At 30.1% G+C, this 21,013-nt stretch overlaps 1 protein-coding gene across 1 annotated transcript in view; it reads left to right on the top strand.

Moving 5' to 3' along the window:
- Positions 1-21,013, top strand: part of kcnh2b (potassium voltage-gated channel, subfamily H (eag-related), member 2b) — a 184,923-nt gene that overhangs the window by 54,687 nt on the left and 109,223 nt on the right. The gene's annotated exons all lie outside the window — the stretch shown is intronic.

The following is a 21,013-nucleotide window of genomic DNA, read 5'->3' as shown; positions in this document are numbered from 1 at the left end:
CATGCCGCAATGCACTCTGGGAGTCAGTGAGTAGCTATACTAAGTCAAGTGTAAGCCTAAAGTAAATGATCAAGTACCCCATACAGTTCTTTTTTAGTTACTAGAGCTCCCGTGTAAGTAAACTATACTAACTAAGCATTTGTCACTACAACATACTATTTCACATTCTTATTTCACTTTACTTTTTAAGGCAATCGGTTTGCATGCTTTTTTTTAAGTAAGCCCAACTAATTAGATTTTACAGTGTATGAATGCTCTTGCACTGTTGCACTTATTTGAGTCGTTGCTCTTTTCGACACATTTTTTGACACTCGGCGTGTGCTGTGAGCCTGTGAAGGTACGGCTCATGAAGAAAGGTGTTGAGGTTAGGCAAACCGCAGCGAGACCCGTCTGATTAATTACAGAAGCAGCCCGTTAATATGGCTGCCACAGGAGCTCAATAGCTGCCCTGTTTAATTAATACTATCAGGACACAACTCCATTCATTCTTAATGCCAGCTTTCCGATAGCGGCGCACAGAAGCAGGGGGCAGACGCCGGGTCATTGATCTAAAGCATGCTGGCTTCGGTTGAGCCCACGCTGGGTTTTCTCTAGCCTGGCCTAGATATGAAACATTGGAGTTCAGCACTGCATCTCAGAAACTCACAGCATCCTGGATCACGAATTAAACCAGTTTAAATTGTTTAGCTTTGTTTATCATGATTTGAAAATGATGAGATTAGGCAGAGAGCAAATGAAGAGTTGAAATGTTGAAAGTTGAAATACTGTGTATGAGATTTTTGGATTTTCCTGTCAGATTGTCCCTGATCTGTCTTTCTTCTCTTATTGATAGCTGAATATTTTTGGACTTCTCGGTTATAAATAGCACTGGCATGACATGTGTTATATTGATTCAGTATTTGAAGGGCGTCCGTGACTCTTTAAAACATCCTTGAGGTCTGTCTGCTTGAGTGATATGTTAGCGGTTTTGCTTTTGAGATGTGCAGCTCTCCTGCTGTTTCCGTCTCAGGCTCTGTCTCTGATTTAAAGGTTGTTAATATTACAGTGAAGGCTTTTAAAAGATTTAAGGCCTGACCATCAGCACGAGCTCCAGCACTGCAGCCGCTTCTCTTAGGATATCAAGCATATATTCTATTATATAAAGTACTCTCTGGAAAACTTGACTGTGATTGGTCAGTCGTGACATTCTGCATATATCCTTATTTGCTTTGTAAGCTGCAAAATGTATATTTTGATCGTATAATTTGCTATATCTGTTTTCCTACATAGTAACCACCTAGAAAACCCTAGCAACATCATAGCAACAGCCCCAACTCCATAACAACACCATAGCAACCAATCTAACCCCATAGCAACACCATAGCAACTACCCAGAACACCCTAGCAACAACATAGAAACTACTCAGAATACCTTAGCAACACCATAGCAACCACCCAGATCACCTTAGCAAGACCATGGGAACCACTCCAAACACCCTAGCAACACCTTAGCAACTTTCTAATATGCCACGTCATTTCCTACATAATAGCCACCCAAAACTCCTAGCAACACCATAGCAACAACCCAAAACACTCTGGCAACACCATAGAAACCACTCATAACTCCCTAGCAACACCATAACACCTTAGGAACACCTTAGAAACCACTCTGAACACCCTAGCAACACCTTAGCAACTTTAGAATATACCACGTAATTTCCTACATAGCAGCCACCTAGAACACCTTAGCAACACATTAGGAACCACTTCAAACACCCTAGCGACACCTTAGCAATTTTATAATATACCACATGTCATTTCCTACATAGCAGCCACCTAGAAACCTAGCAACACTGTAACAACCACCCAGAACACTCTAGCAACACCATAGAAACAACTCGGAATACCTTAGAAACACCATAGCAACCACCCAGAACACTCTAGCAACACCTTCGGAACCGAACACCCTAGCAATTTCTAGCGACTTTATAGTATGCCACATGTAGTTTGCTACATAGTAGCCAAACAAAAAAACTTGCAACACCATAGCAACCAACCAGAACACTCTAGCAACACTATAACATGTTAGGAACACCTTAGAAACCACTCAACATCTTAGCAACTTTATAATATACCACATAATTTCTTAAATTGCAGCCACCTGGAACACCCAGCAACACCATAACAACCACCCAGAACACTTTAGCAACACCTTGGGAACCACTCCAAACACCCTAGCAACAACTTAGCAACTTTATAATCTGCCACATGTCATTTTCTACATAGTAGTGACCCAAAAATCCTAGCAACACCATAGAAACCACCCCAAATACCCTAGCAACATCTTAGCAACTTTATTATATACCATATGCCATTTCCTACGTAGCATAGAATACCTTAGCAACACCATAACAACCACCCACAACACTTTAGCAACACCTTAGGAACCACTCCAAAGACCCTAGCAACAACTTTATAATATGCCACATGTCATTTGCTACATAGAAGCCACCCAGAAACCTAGCAACACTGTAACAATCACCCGGAACACCCTAGCAACACCATAGAAACCACTCAGAATACCTTAGCAACCCCATAGCAGCCACCCAGAACACCTTAGGAACACCCTAGAAACCTCTACGAACACCCTAGCAATGCCTTAGCAACTTCATAATATATCACATGTCATTTCCTATATAGCAACCACCCAAAACAACCTAGTAACACCTTAGAAACCACTCTATCAATACCTTGGGAACATCTTAGGAACTTCTCTGAACTCCCTAGCAAAACCTTAGCAACTTTATAATATACCCCATGTCATTTCCTATATAACAGCCAGCCAGAACACCTAGCAACACCATAGCAACCTGGCTGAACACCCTAGCAACCACTCAGAACAGCCTATCAAGTTTTGAGCTGTATATGTGTTGTGTATTAGTTCAGCTGGGCCTCTCTACTCTTTAATCGCTGTAATTGAGTATGATGTCATTGTCCGGAGCGCAGTAGATGTGATCAGCGGTGTATCAGTCTGAACACGACACCCTCTCAAATGAGATCTGCTGCCATTAAACGTGCTCATGCTGCCCTGACATCCTCTGAGATCACTTACAGAGAATCCAATAGCCGCTAAATGAGATATTTGATATAATTATCATCATCATCATCATAATCAGGGACTTGATTCTCCTTTTTCCATTATCACAGAGAACAACAACTAAAGACTGAATGATTTAGGCATGTTTCTCAAACATGAGTCGCATAGTGAATGTGTGACGTTTATAAAGCGTAAGGGTTTGGTGTCTGAATTGAAGCAGGTAGTTTCTCATCAACATCTCAGATGTCAGTGCAGTAGTTTGATGTGGTCCTGCTTCAGTGAGTCAAGCTCTGCCAAATATCCTGTTAGCAAATAAATGAGAAGTGACAGACGTGCACCGCCTTTGTGTTATGGATCGGCTGTAATTGGCTCTTATTAATTATCCTTGTACATTCAATGGCAGCCGTCCAGCCACGAGTGCAAACAGTCAATAACAGCCATACAGAGACTGATGACAGGTGTGTGTGTGTGTGTTTATCTGGTGAAGATGAACGATATCTTTAACAACATTTATCTTTCACATGCCCTTTCGATTCAATTAAAGGCTTCAGTGCTGTCAAACGCTCGTGCAGGCATACAGATCTGCTGCACTGGCTGCTGTACGGACCATTTAATTAGATCATTTATTTACACTTTTTTAGCTTTGACTTACATTACTGTTTTGACATTCAGAGCATGTCCAGATTATAATTCACTTAAAAAAAAAAAAAAAAAGAAAGAAAGAAAGAAGGAAAACATCAACAAGAATTTTTTTCTCTCTCTTTTTTGGAGGGGAATAATAGCATTTTTTTCCTGCACTGTGACATTTTTTTTCTTGACAGTTTAGCATACACAAAACCAGCCTTAAGTAGCACAAGTATATTTGTAGCAGTAGCCAAAAATGAATTGTATTGGTCAAAATAAACAATTTTTTTTTTTATGTCAAAAATCATTAGGATATTAAGTAAAGATCATGTTCCATGAAGATATTTTGTAAATTTCCTACCATAAATATATAAAAACTTAAGTTTTGATTAGTAATATGCATTGCTAAGAACTTCATTTGGACAAATTTAAAGGCGATTTTCTCAATATTTAGATTTTTTTGCACCCTTAAATTCCAGAAATTTTAAATAGTTGTATCTCAGCCAAATATTGTCATATCCTTACAAACCATACATCAGTGGAAAGCTTGATGTATAAATCTCAGTTTTAATAAATTGACCCATATGACTGGTTTTGTGGTCCATGGTCACATATTTTGGCTAAATTCAACACTGTAATTCATGTGGATGTTTTACAGTAGTTTTATTTATTTATTTTTTAAGTTGAAATTGTTTAGATTCACATTTCAGTACTGTCTGGATGCAATGATTGTTGTCTTTTGTTTCTTCTTTTATGTTTTGTTTTATTTTTATTTTTTTGCTTTTTAGCATTTTATACTATTTTATTTTGTATAAATATTTTATTTTATATTTTATTTATTATTTTATTATCTATTTTTATATTTATTTTTATTTTATTTTTTTTTTCTGATTTTGTATTTTATTTATTTATTTATTTTTAATCCATTTAGGCATTAAAGACAGCAGAACCCTGCTTTAGTTAAAACAACACATCATTAGTTTTTTGCCTTGCACTAACGAGAGTTAGTTTCATTACAGTAATGAGAACTGGAGGGGAAATGTACTTAAGAAAAAAAAAACTCCATTTACTTTTATTAATACATGTTTTTGGTCTTATTGTGAATAAACAATCAGTGCACATTATTCCAGAAATGTTTGTGTGTATAATCTTTCATCCATATCAATTTCCTTTAACTCTTAAACGACAGTCATCCAGAGTTGACTGGAAACTCTACTATGAAACATCAAATTTGAATGAATTTCAAATGTTTAATTTTGTGTTTAACCATCAAATCATATAAGAAAATCGTATTTTTTGAGATGAAATATGACCTGGATATGTTCTTGACAGGCTTCAGCAGCTGCTGCTGTCCGTGGTGCTGAATGAGCAGATTTTACATCCGAGTGTTTCCATTCTGCTTTCCTCAGCAGCCCCAGATTTCATCATATGTTGTTTATTTATGTCATCGGTTTATGCACAACAGACTCCCGTGTCATGATAAAAATAGTCATGTGTTAAGCTACCTACCGCTTCACACACAGAAATTACCATTTTCTCTCTCTGATCTCCAGCTGTGGTGTTTCTTGTACCCATGCAGCCTGTCAAGAGCGTTAACCTGCTTTTTAAAAAGCTCTCTCTAAACTCAAGTGATTTTTTAAGTCTCTTCTGCTCGCCAATGCTGCATTTATTTGAATAAAAACTGTAAAATTGTGAAATATTATTTTAATTTAAAATGACTGGTTTTTGTTTGAATATATTTGAAAAATGTAATTTATTCCTGTGTTGCAAAGCTGATTTTTTGTAGCATCATTACTCCAGTCTGCAGTGTCACTTCAGAAATTATTTTAAACTTTTGAACAGTAGTGTGCACAGAGCCAACATGCTTTATTCACCTGTTGTTTGAGCAAACACTCAACAAAACAAGCCAAACGCTGTGCATTGATGCACCATGGAGACACGCAAGCATTAATCGGCGTGGGCCGCGCTGGAGAACTTTTTCCTGTCAGGTGTTTCTCTAGTGGCATGAGTCACGAGGACCTGATGTGTTGCTGATTGGTTAAGAGCTCTTAGTTCCCCCTCGAAGGCGCATTTATCAGCCTTCTAGTCATCGTGTATCGCATCTGATGATTAACCACGACTTCGGCTTTTTAAGCCGGAGAGGAAGCGTCATACCATCCTCTTGCGGTCTCTTCTGTGTGTTTGAGTCTGACGAAGGCAGACATCTGCCCCATCAGGACTGACGTAGTGTTTCATGTGGGTGAAAGTGTCCTTAAATCAGCTGGAGCGTTGGCGGATTAAAATTGCACATTAATGAAGGTCGTTCTTTTTGCTTTCTGGTAAATGTTTGCATTCTGTTTGCCTCTAGCATTTAGTTGGCATTTACTCAGTCAAACATCTGTACATAGAGTTTCTAGTGATGTGAACAGATCTAAACAGCAAGAATTAAAGTTCAGTGTGTGCGTCATCCTGCGGTTGTATGATTTTGGAAAAATCAGACGGAATCCAGTAATAAATAGAAAATGTAATTCATTGTATAAAGCAGAATGTCATTTTTGGCAAATTTTGGAAGAATAAATCAAAAGTAGACATGTACAATGAACTATTGCTAGATAGTCTTCACAACAACCCATCAAAATAAAAATTTGATTTACTTTGAAGAAATTGTGACTTGTTGAAAAATATACTAACAAAATTGAGAAATTGTACAATGTACTTCTCAAATTGATAATAATAATAGTAGTGGTAGTATCAATATTAATGAAAATTATTATTTACATTTATTTTTATTATTTATTAAATTATTATTATTTAATTAGTAATTTATCTAAAATTTATCAAAACTTTGTTTTTATAATATTATGTTAATATTATATAATAATATAATATTAATACAATTATTATTCACATTTATTTTGATATTTATAAAATTATTATTTAATTATTAATTTATCTAAAATGTATTAAAAATGTTTTTTTTTTATTAAAATGTATTAAAATATTACATTTTTCTTTTATGTATTCATTTAAACCAAACAAAAACAAAAACAGAACAAAAAAAGGAAGGAAATGTTCATTTTAATTTGATAACATTTTAAAAGATTTTAATCAGATTTAATCATAAATCAGGAAAAATATAAATAAATAAATGAAACGGACAACTTTTTTTTTCTGGGGGAAAAAATCATAGGCCCCTGTTCTTTTATATAAGTAAATAAATAAATAAATAAGTAAATAAATAAATGAATAAATAAATAAATAAATTTGGCAAAGAAAAATAAATGTTTAGGACCCTAAAATGTTATTTATTTATTTAGCTATTTATTTATTTATTTTTGAATGTTTAATAAATGTTGTAAGTTTCATGATTTCAATTAATTAGACCTGGGTTTTTATTACTATAACTTCATTTAACACTTAAGAGGAACCTAGAAAAAGAAATAAAAAAAATGGAATCCAGAAAAATTGACACATTGACACAAAATTTGAAAAGAATTTTGGAAAAAATAAAACGGATTTCATAGAGCCATGCGTTTGTGTGTGCGTGAGTGAATAATGCAATATTTTGGCAGACTTTAAGTCTTACTGCAAAACCTCCCGCTAGGTTTCACTCGTAACTCTTTCTCTGAATATGACATGACGGCGTTTGCTAGTGGCAGGCTGTGAATCGGCCACGCAGCAGATGGCGGGTTCCTACTGACCGGTAAACAGATGCTTAGGGTCCTGTTGAGATCCAAATGTTGTAGAAATGGAAGAAGAGGGCATGAGCAGGCCAGCGTAGTCCGTTGCAGTCCCACACGGTCAAAGAAGCAACTAATCCTCACGACACTCACTGCCTGTTCTCCAGCATGTCCTTGGCCTCCCTCTGAAAGCCTTCGCTGCTGAGAATAAACTCACGTTTCAGGCTGAATCACTGTTTGGTATTTGTTTTACAAACATTGCTATGTAAGCACCATCATGAAAATGAACAATTTAGGATGTCATTCATTTGGTGGAATGACTTGGACCCTCATTTGCAGTCATTCTAGACTTTATGGCATGACAATATTTTGTTTTCAGTTAGATATATTTTCAAATAACAGCATAATTTCTCAGTTTACCATTTCCAGACCTCATAATGATACGTGTGCATGGATGCATTATGCATCAGTGGATTCTGTGTTTTCTGCCCTCACTGTCACACTTTTCCTGACACTGAATATGAATTGCTCTATTTCCATCGTCACTCAGAGACCAGCAGTGCTGTGGAGTCCATTAGAGCTGGGTAATATAGCCAAAAATAATATTTTCAGCTTTTTGTGAGTGTATTCTGCTCTTAAAGAGCAATCATTTCAGTCAAATAGTCAATTGTCCAGGCAGACCGATTCAAACATGACTGTCAAAATTGATGTTTTTGAAACATAATCATTTGCTCTGCCTCTACAAGGACTTTGTTTGATTGTTGTCACCAGTTGTTCTTAATTTTTAATGAATTATTTTAATTATTAAATGAAAAATCAGTAAAATAAAACTAAATAAATGTTTATTTGTAGAGCTCTTTAAAGTCTCATGAGCTACAAAAACAATAAAAGAGCTAAGCTATTATAAATAAATATATACATTTTTTTATTTTATAAAAAAATATATATTAAATTAACTTTCATTATGTCCTAAAATTCAGAAATTGGTGCAATACATGTTTATCTACAAAACTAATTTCATGCATTTAAGCAGAAACTTATTTAAATTGAAATGTAAACAGTAAATAATAAAAATAATGCAATTTTATTCAAAATAACAATAAATTATTTAAAGTAAATAAATTTGAGAGACAGAAATGTGTAAAACAATAATGATAATAATAGTAGTAATAATAATAATAATAATAATATCTTCAGAAAGCAGAATAACCGAATTAAAAGTGTGCAGAAGACGTGAGCATATTTGTGATATTAGTTACTATTTTTATCACAGATGTGAGTTGTGTTGAGAGTGTCTTTCCCACGCTTCTTTTCAGGCATTTGTTTATCTTCTGTTTAGTGTGCAGGTGTCGTGACAAGCGTACAGTCCTGTTCCCTTCCCCACAGACGAGAGACGCAACGTTTATCCTTCTTATCTAAGCAATGCATTCACATTCACATTCACCCTCCTGATCAAAACATGCATCAGTTTAGTCACGTTTGTGTATCTGCACCAGTCAGATGTTTGGAAACACTTGAATTTATGTTTCTTATGCACTGAAGCAACACACTGGTTTTTTGTCAGTCGAACTCCTTTAAGGTACAATACTTACTTGATTTCTCCTTGAGATTTTAAGTTAATATTTCAGTAATTTGACAGCACATTTGGATGTTCACAATTCTATGATACTGGTAAACAATCACATGACAGTCAGGTTCTCTTTTATTTTATTGTTTTATTTTATTTTACGTTTTTTTTTTTTATTTATTTCATTTGTTGTATTGTAAAATTATTTTTTAATTTATATAAATTTATATGCTTGAAATTAGTGAAAAAGACATTTGTGATATTTTATGAATTTTATCACATAACAAATCATTATAACGCAATAAATGCTAAAACATCATGTATATAAACATATATAAATAATCTAATTTACTTTCATAATGTCAATTTTGAATATTATTTATATTATTATATAAATTTTACATTTTAATAATTTATTTTTAGTTATTGTTTGTTTTTATACATATATTTATTTTTACATTCTATATTGTTCTTAAATTATTTTAAATTATAAAATCAGAAAAAATGTAAATAAAGACAGATTTAACTTTATTGTGGGATTTGGGATATTTTAGACATAATTTAAATTTTATTACATAAATTATTATAATGCAAAAAAACCCTGTTTATATATATATATATATATATATATATGAACATAAAACAATTTGTTATATATATATATATATATAGATAGAGAGAGATTAGAGATTTTATATATATATACAGAGAGAGAGAGAGAGAGAGATAGATTTATATATATATATATATATATATGAACATAAAATATAAATTATTTAAAATATTTATCATTTAATTTACTTTTCACTTTTCACTTAAATCACTTTCATAATTTTAATTTTAAATATTATTTATATTCATTTTACATTTTAATTATTATTTATTTTTAGTTATTGTTTATTTTATACATATATTTATTTTTACATTTTACATTTTTCTTAAATTATTTTAAATGACAAATTTTTACTTTTTTCACTTTTGTCTGTTAAATATGAGAATTTTAATGCTTCTGGTTGTTATAGCTCAGGAGACTTAATGGATCTCTTAGACATGTTTCATCCCCGACTTTATCACCTAATTTATCTCACTTGTCTATACAATTCCTCAGGAGAAATAAAAACAGACTCAGAGTCACTAGTCATTAAGAGTCTAGAGCTGTAAAATGAACATGGCGCAGTTCAGATCATTTGAGGGGAAATGTTGAAATGACTTCTAATTGCAGACTTTAGTGTCTGATAACAACATCTGAGAAGATCTTAGTCTCCATTTGCTGTCTAGAAGACACAACTGAGATCTCAAGTGAAGATGTTTTTTCTTTCTTTTTGAATGTGTGTGTGGTTTTTGCAGTAGTGTCAGACGTCCATATGAAAATGTGTTAGTGCATTCAGCCATATAATCATCACACATGCTCATATTTTGGCCTGTGAATCTGTTTTCCTCACATGATTTCATCAGACGCTCTCGGTCACACACGGCGTCTGTTTGCTGTTATCTATGGCATCCATGTGTCTCTCTGTGGTTTCCTCCTCTCTCTCTGTGTAATATGACAGCACAGGTGGAGCGGTGTGGTTGTAGTGGTCAGCGTGTGATGACAGTTCTGCTCTCGCTCTCATCACCTCTGACACTGGTAGATGAGCCGGAGAGGGATGCGCTCTGTCACCACACATTCACTCACATTTTACTCACAAATTTATACACTTCAACACCTGCCGCTTGGTGAGGATGGCACAGCAATGCTAAGATAGTCCTAGGGAGATATTTATGAGGTTATTTGCCTAGAATTCATAAGGGGGCTGCTTATTTATTTATTTTCACAAGTTTCGTATTGTACTGTCAAGTGATGATGCTCGGGTGTTAACAGTGGTTGCCCCTGCTAAAATGACACTTTCAAATATATAGTTTAATATATTTAATATATATATATATATATATATATATATATATATTACATTTTATTTTATTATTATATTATTATTTTTAATTAAATATATAATTATATAATTTTATATATAAAAGATATACATATAAAAAATATATATATATGTATGATTTTTTTATAAAATACAAAATTTTACCAAATTATATCTAATTATATAATATATATATATATATATATATATAAATTAAATATAAATTATATATATATATATACTTTTACAGTATCATATATGTATACACATCTTATATATACTACACACAAGATATTGTAAGATATTGAATATGATATACATTATCTTTAATAAATTGATACATTTTTCTATAGAAAATATATTATTTTTTTTAAATGTATAAAATATATACAATTTAAATATATATTTTATATAAAATCATATAAAATAAAAAATTTTTTAATTAATTTTAATTAAATTTTTAATTAATTTAATTAATTTTTTTAAATATATATGTTTTGCAGTATCATTTATGTAAACACATATCAATACAACACACTTATATATACAACACACAAGATATTGTAAGATATTGAATATGATATACATTATCTTTAATAAACTGATTATCTTTTCTATATAAAATATAGATTTTTTTTAAAATTGTATAAAATATATACAGTTTACAAATATACATATATATATATATATATGTATATGTATATATTTTTTAATAAAATAATCAAATTTAAAACATATAGTTTCATGTATGAGTATCATTTGTATATATATTTATTTTATTTTTTTTTGTGATTTTAATTTTAGTTAACTATATTTTTACATTATTTCACAATTCACACAAGATACTGTAAAATATTGTATATATATCACATGCTAAAATATTTTACACATCATTTTAATGCATTATTTGTAATAGTCAAGAGTTGTGTTTATCACTTGTGTTTGCTGTGATGTCAGTATCCGCTAATGCTGTCCATCCCATAAAGCTCCATTCCCAAATATCCACCCCCATCATGTACAAACAGCTTCCCTCTCCAGACGGCCACTTTTGTCGCGTCACCATGGTGCTGTAAATGTGCGCAGTCATGGCAACAATCTCCATGCCGCAGACGACGTACAAGGGCCTTTAATGGGAAGAATGGCTGAGGTGGGATGTGACTGCATTCAGACAGAGAGAAACACAGCCGTCCTCCAATGTTTGTCTGCTGTCCAGCCCTCATTAGTATGTTTTTGGGTTGTGTCTCATCCTGTTCTCAGCTTTTTCTCGTTAGACCATTTCAAAGCATCGCTCTCGTCCAAATTACATGGCAGTGTGAGCCAGCTGTGGACAAACCTCATCTATGCCAACATGAAACTGAGTAACAGTGTAAATATTTGTGTGGCTTTGGTTTAGTTTACTAAAGTGGTGTTTGCCTGTGCAAATGTTTTCCCATCATGCATTGTTCTGGTTAAGAATTGAGTTTATTAGGTTTAGGAAGAGGTTTAGGTTGAGGGTTACGGACGGTCGGGGCTTTGAAATGGGATTCGTTGATCAAAGACTCTCAGCTGGCCTTTTCTCTTGAGTGATACTTTGATCTGCAGAGAAAATCAATGGAGACTGAGCATATAGGTCTACTGGCGGTCTCATTATGGGCTTCTTACACTACAAATGAAGATATCTACTGTCTGTCCCTGATGTTTGAACACTCGTCACCTTTGACCTCCTGTTCAGTAACACACAGCCCACAACCCAAATCTCTGAATGGGTTTTGGACTTACTTTAAAATTATTTATTGATTTATTTTTTAAATCTTTATAAATCCTAATAATTTTTCATATATAAAATGTAAACACTTTTTTAAAAATATAGTGAGAATTATATATGTATATATAATAATTATTATTATTTATTTGTATTTTTTGGTGTTATTGACACATATATATGTATATACATATGAATAATAATAGTTTTAGCATATTTATATTATTGAAATATTACTTAAAATATGTATAAACAAACACATGCATATTTACATGTATAAATAAAGAGAATTATATTGAAACATTGTTACATTTTTAAATAGTTAATATTGTTATTGATTTATTTATATCTTTTTTAATCATGTAATAATTTTTCATATATATATTTTAAGCACATTTTAATATAGGTATATACTGTATATATAGGTATATATATAGGTATGAATAATAATAGTTGAATAATAATAGTTTCAGCATATTTATATTATTGAAATACAACACTACAACAATATTTACATATATAAAGGAAATTAGATTTATTTATTTTTTAGTTTTTAAATGGTAAAATTATTTATTAACATGTAATAATTTTTCATATATATATTTTAAGCACCTTTTTAAATCTATTGAGAATTTTGTATTCATTTTAATTAAAATTCTAAAATAATAATAGTTTTAGCATATTATTGAAATATGATTTAAAATATGTGAAAAGATAAACATACACATAAATATTATTATTTATACACACACAGTTTTAAGAATATATATTATTGGGGGAAAAAATAAAAAATATATACAGTATAAACACATATTTACATATATAAATGTATAAAATAATATAAACTGTGTGCTTTTGAAAAAGTGTATATATTTTCTTCCTTATATATATATATATATATATATATATATATATATATATATATATATATATATAAAAATGCTTAATATTTTTATCATTTTTATTTCAAGTGTTTAAATAGTTTTAAGATTAAGTTTCATATAATCATATATTTCTCCCATTATAAAGAGAGAGAGAGAGATATTTTATTTACAGAGATATATTATATATTTTTATATTAGAGATATATTATATTTTTTGTAATATATTTTAATATATAAACTAAATATGAAATATATTTACAAAATTCTCAAATTCTCAATTACTTATATTTTTTAGACATTTTTTTTTCCTTTTTTTTATACATATATACTTAGTCAATTTTAAAAAGTGCATTGAATTGTGTAGAAGTAGAATGAATTGTGGTGTTACATTGACAACCAAGAGAGCTGAACGCGGGTGTTTAGATGCAGGTTTGATGACAAAACGTCTGATGTCACTTCTGAACCTAGCTCAAAAAACTCTGGTCTCATAAGTGTTGTTTCTACATGTATACAGTCTGATCTTTGCCAGATGTCTGTAGGGAAAACATCACAGTGTCAATGCTGTACCCTCTCTGCCAAAACCGCATTCAATCCAAACCCTTTACTAAAGCCCAGACAGACAGAGAAAGAGTGAGAAAGAGGCCCATTTGCTGGAGGACTGTCCCTCTGGCAGGTGATAACACTAATGAGACGTCCAACCACTCTCCACATCCCATATACAACAGTGACATTTAACCATCTGCGACGTCTCTTCCACTCAGGGAGCATTTCAGAGTCCCACAAAGCTAAATACCACCGCCTGACATCCGACGGAGCCAAACCAGAGTCCTGCCACTTCATTAAAGTCGGATAAATGTCCCTTTCTGGCCATGTGATGCCCAGATATAAGAGGGCCAAATCTACAATCCCCCTTCAATCCTCACTATATATACGGTTTTATTTAATCATTTATTATATATAATTTATTTATTTTAAAGCTATATTAATATATATAGCAATATGTATAGTAAGGGTTTTATATGTTATATATTTATTGTTAAATGAATAATTAAAAATATTTATTTTATTTTATTTTATTTTAATACAGTGGCCCTGGAAAGTATCAAACCTAACAGACTTCTTTTCTGTCCATGTTTTGACTGCTTTGGCACATTTAAAGCACATTAATCTCACAGACAAAACAGACTGGGTGAACAGAGTCTTGACTCTTATGGCCCAAACCAGTCTTTATCTTGAATCTGTAGGCCTGACATTGAACGTCCAGTATCGTATGACAAGTTCATTTATTTGCGATTAGAAATGGGAGTGTTAAGTTCGATAAGAATGTTATCTTCATACTCTAAGGAGTAACATATTGTTTCCTCTTTTGTGCTTTTGTGAAAACATCTTCAGAACAGTTGTCCGCTCATAAGATTGTCCAGCTCAGCGATTCAGGCTGCTTTTGGGAATAAAAGCGTCACGGAAAGCTGGATGTTGGCGTCTCTCGGGAACACGCAGAGAAGCCGAGCCTCATGCTGGACTGTTAAGGTGAATTTTGAGTTGGATTTGTTCTGTATTCAGTGTCTTAACGCTGAGCTGGCAGAAATCCCGTCCTACATCGCTAAACTGATAGCAGGATCCTTTGTGTTGTGCTTTAGCGTGTGAAGGGTTATGCTAGCACTGAATGGAGTTGATTCTCACAGGTTTTCAGCTATTGAAGGGGTTTATTTTCTGGCAGCGACCTTGTCCTTGAGTGCCGGATGGCCTTTAGGACTTTTGTGTTCATTGAGATGTTGTTTTCATACAAATACTGAAGATAAACGTTCACTGACTGCTGTCAAACGGGTATATAACGAAGTGTTAGAAGTGAGTATCAATTCTAGTGAATTTTTCTGTTTCTTAATACCAATCTCGGTATTAGAATAAAACAAATTTACTATTGAATATGCATATTCATTTTAAAAAGCAGTAAATATTAATAATAAAGAATTTGTGTAAATATATTCATAGAAAATATTAAAAATAAATAAATATGCATCTAATACATTTAAATTCTTTTTTTTATTTTAATATAATAGTTTATATATATATTATTATATATATAGTATATATATATATTATTTTTATTTTTTTTTAATTAAAGACCCATTTTAAATGTATATGGATCTATTTATAAAAGTATTGAAATAATAATATTAACTTATTAAAAAATATTAAATTAATGTCCATTTAAAAAGCACCAAATATTAATAATAAGGAATGTATGTACATTTTAACTCTTTAATAACATTAATAAAAAAATAAAATAAAATTAATTAAATAAATAAAAAATATATACTGTATATAAAATTATTATTTTTAAGACCCATTTTAAATGTATATGAATCTATTTAAAAAAGTAAAACATAAATATTAACTAATTTAAAAATATTAAATATGCATCTAGGTGAAAAAGTATTAAAAACTATTTTAATATTAAAATATTAATATTTCATGAATATCCATCTATTTAAAAGTACTGAAATATTTATGTTAGCTTAGTAATATGAAAATATTCAATAAATGTACATATAATTGAAAAGTATTCAAATACTGTATTATTATTAAAAATGTATTTCTAAATTTTTAATAAAACATTATTATTATAAGCTTCTATTAAAATTATATTATTATTATTATTATATAAATATTAAATTAACATACTGTACCTCTATTTAAAAAAAACATTGCAGGTGTTAATATTAATTTAATTAATTAATATAAAATATTAATATTAAATGAATATGCATCAATTTAAGAAATATCCCAAATATTAGTTTTAACATAGTAATAATTTTAATGTTAAAGTATATTAAACAATTAAAGTACACTGCCATTACTGTAAGTAAGTAAGTAAGTGTGTGGTTTGTTTTTGTGAACCTTTTTCTTTTTCTTTTTTCTTTTTTTTTTTTTTTTTTTTGGATACTGTAGACAAACTGCAGTTTAAAAATTGTTTTTTATTGTAGTATTGACTTGGAACAGAAATGTTGGTACTTTTGACATCACTTTATCCAACTATAAGTTAACCTGTTTAGATGTTTGACTTTATGATATTAAACACAGCAGTGGCTTGCGGTTTTTGGATGGACTCTGTTATGTGTTTATCTCCCATCATGCTCTCTGACTGGTGGGCGAGTAATGGAGTTTCATCATATTGGCTCTCCAGATTCCTCCATTTTTCCTCAGGCCTCTGCCTCTGTTTCTGAACCAATCTGATTGTGTTGTGGGTTTATACGAGTTTCCCTGGTCTTTCTCTGCTAAATGTGTTTCGAAAGTTTCTTCACAGCCGGAGGTTCGGCTGGAAACACAACATACGCAATCTGTGATCTCACTGCTCTTTCAGCGTTTTACTGTGTTTGCTTTCATCCGCTCTCCAGTGCTTCTGGTTTGTTTGGATCTTTGGTTTGTTTTTACAACAAAACTGATTCAGACCTTACAACTAAACATTGCCATAAGAGCAAGCAGTCAGTAACTAGTTATTTATGTTTTACTAACAGTACAAATATGCTTTGTTAACATTTAACATCTGATTTGTCAATTCCGTTTTGTGCCGTTTGCAATGACAAAGCAATAGAAAAAAACTTAATTATTAAAAAAAAAAAGATAATTATGTATTATTTAATAAAACATTTTTATATATTTTTATTTTATTATTTTATACAGTTACATAAATATGTAAATTATTGTCTGTATGGCTATATATGATAAATAATACATTATATATATATATATATATATATATATATATAATAATAATATATATAAAATATATTTGCTATATATTAAATAAATATATATTAAAATGTAAATAATATGTGTGTATAATATTTTTATTTTATTTTAAGTATAAATAAATGAGATAATAAGTGTATGTACATACTAATATATCAAATTTTTAATACATTTTAGTTTCATTTTTAAATAATTAATTTATATATGAATACTTAAAGCACTAGTTTATTATTTACATTCTGCTAAACTGTCTCTCCCCTCACTAAACCACTTTTCTTTGTGTCTCTCTCTATTTTTCCATTACTCCATTAAGGCCGGTTAGTTGCATGATAAGTTGTTTTGCGTCTAGAGGAAGCTGCTAAATAAACACACGCTCTCTGTCCCCCTGTGTGGTCTCTGACTGAGACCTTCCTGACCGCTGGGACTCATCAGATCATTAGTGCAGAGCACTGACCACATTCATAATGTGCTCTTACTGTGAGGACTGCTATGCTCAAGAGCAAATACTAGAAATCCTTCATTTCAATACAAATGCATAATGCTTTCTTGAGGTCAGCGATTAATTCAGGTGAAAATATGAGTAGTACTGTATACTGCACAGTATATACTGCATATCACCTTCTGGTTTGTTAAAATAAGTGTAGTATGAGCAGTGCAATGATATTTAACTATACTTGGATGGCGTCACTGTGGCTGGTTTGTTTAATGTATGTTTGTTACATCATGTTCTTTTGCCACTTTTAACTGAACTTGTGGCAGTTTGATGAAATAATGTGTCAAGTAAGAGATTCACAATCATGCCTGATACTGTTGAATGAGTGTATGGAAGTTGAGCACAATGCATTGTGGGATACAGTGTACTGCACATTTTAGCAATACAAAATACAAAAATATTTACTTTATTCAAAAGGTATAATTTAAATATTAATAAAATTAATTATTAATAAAGTAGAACTACGGTAAATTATGATTATTATAATTATTAACCTCAATAATTATATTATTTAAGTAAATATATTGATTTATCTAAAAAAAAAACTATTCAGTGAAGTAGAATGATATTATGCCTAACATTAAATTAGAATTATTTATTTAAATAATTGTAGATTAAGTAAATAAATGTACTTTATTCAAGAGGTATAATTTAAATATGATTAATTATTAGTAGTATTAATAATTAATTAATTATTAATAAAGTATAATTATAGTATGATAGTTTTAACATAGCCAGTAAGTTATATTTATATCTACTTAATTCTATAATTATTTAATATATTAATTTACTGTAATAATAAATATTTTAATTACAACTATTTAATAAATTAGAATTATAGTATGCTATTTTTAACAAAGCCAGTGAGTCATAATTATTTATTGAATTATATGTGTATTTAATCTATTAACTTACTTTAATAATAACTAAATTACACGTATTTAACAAATATTAATTGACTTTATTCAAGAGATTTAATTTAAATATTAATAAACTTAACTAAATAAAATTAAGTAATAAAACTACTTAAAATAAACATTGACTGAAAAAAAATACAATAAAAAAATATTTTATATATTTAACGTTATATGTAATGTTTCATATATATATATATATATATATATATAAAAACATTATTCAACATATCTCATTTTCAGTTTTTTATTACGTTTTTATATAAACATAAATATTTCTATTTTATATCTATAACTTTATTAACATTTTTTTTTCAATTAAATTAAACATTTTATAAATATTCTTTCAAGAGGTATAATTTAAATATTCATACAATTAATTATTAATAAAGTATAATTATAGTATGCTATTCTTAACATAGCCAGTAATTGTAATTTATTAAGTAAATATATTACATTAATTGCAACTATTTAAATTATACTCATTTCATATTATTTTTATAATTAGTCATTTTTTAATTCAGAATTTGGCTATTCAGGTTAGATTCAAAATTGGATGTAAAATGATAGACTAAATTTTATAATGTAAAATAATTTAATTTGTGCATTGTTGGTTCATTAGTTCATTAGTTAGTTCACAGTGTGTTAACTAATGTTAACAAATACAACTTGTGTGATTTTAATAATGCATTAGTAAATGCTGAAATTGACATTAACTAAGATTAATACTGTAAATGCTGTGGAAGTATTGTTCAAAATTGTTGTGTTAATATTTCTTTTCTGCACCGATCGGTGTATACGGGAGGATGTTAAGCTGTAGCTCGTTAGATATTCGGTAAATTCCATCAATCTTCTGCACGCCATTCGCTTTCACCGCTCCGCTGATGATGACTATCACATGACCGGCCATGCCGGCGCTTCACAGGTGCCAGCGGTTGTTTAAGCAGTGCAGGAGTCGCGAGGCAAGAAGTACATAAGCTCTCTCCCCAGCGGCCGCACAGGCAGCCTTTATCAGCTCCTCCAGGGACGCCCATCCATTCAGGACCAGTCGCTGTGATTTAATTGTGCTTTCTGGATGACTGACTCTCACCTTCACACAGTCTCACAAGCTCAGCACATCCAGAAGCACTGAAAGGACACCGGCAGACGCCAATATAAAGCTGAAGAAACGTTTGCGCTGACAAAAATCTCATTATTTACTCTCATTAAAAAGGTAATTGGAACATTGAGGGGTTTGAGAGAAATATTGCCCTCCTTTAGCAGCTAATTGTCCCGTCTGAAGGGAGGAGGTTCAGAGATTTGAGTCTTTCACAGTGGTGTAGTTACTGTTAACTAAACTCAAAACTATTCAAAATAGTTTTCGTGAATCGAAATAAAGCTCAAATAAAATAAAATATGTATATTTTAAATAAATAGATTAAAAAAGAAAAGGAAAACGTGAATGAAAATGTGAAATGTTGTATATAAGTATATAACACACTTACTGAAACGTAAACTAAAAAAAAAAAAAAAAACCTGAAACAAAACTTAAACATTAACTGAAGTAAAATAAAATAAAATACAAATATAAAATTTTTAGTGATTAAGTTGAAGTACTAAAATAACTAAATCTAAATAAAATAAAAAAATAAAACTTAAAAACTATATAAACTGTTAACTAAAATCAAAACTATTAAAAATAGTTTTCGTGAATCGAAATAGAGCTGAAATAAAATAAAATAAAATATGTATATTTTAAATAAATATATTAAAAAAGAAAAGGAAAACATGAATGAAAATGTGAAATGTTGCCTTGGTAATTAACTGAAATAGTAGTTTAAATTTAAATATTAAAATTAAAAAACTGAAATTATTATAACGAACCCAAACAATTAATGTAAATAACGTAAGTATATAACACACTTACTGAAACGTAAAAAAAAAAAAAATGAAACAAAACTTAAAATAAACATTAACTGAAGTGAAATAAAATAGAATAAAAATATACAATTTTTAGTGATCAAGTTGAAGTACTAAAATAACTAAATCTAAATAAAATAAAACTTAAAAACTATATAAACAAACATATATATATATATATATATATAGGCAAAAGAAAATAATAATAATAAAATTTAAATTTAAAATAATACAAATAATAAAAACAACAAAAACAAAATAAAATGATATATATAAACATTATCTACATTTTCTCTTAACACTTCATTTTTCAGTTTTTCTTTTTTTTTTACATTTTTATATAAATACAAAATATCAATATTTTATTTCAGATTAACATTAATAACATAACTTTTTTTCAAAGTTTTGGTTTAGTGAACAAGTTGAAGTACTAAAATAACTAAAACTAAATAAAATAAAGGCTAAAACTTAAAAACTATATAAACAAAAAAAAAAA

Source organism: Labeo rohita, chromosome 24, assembly GCF_022985175.1.
Source record: "Labeo rohita strain BAU-BD-2019 chromosome 24, IGBB_LRoh.1.0, whole genome shotgun sequence".
NCBI lineage: Eukaryota > Metazoa > Chordata > Actinopteri > Cypriniformes > Cyprinidae > Labeo > Labeo rohita.
This window is presented reverse-complemented; position numbering and strand designations above follow the sequence as displayed.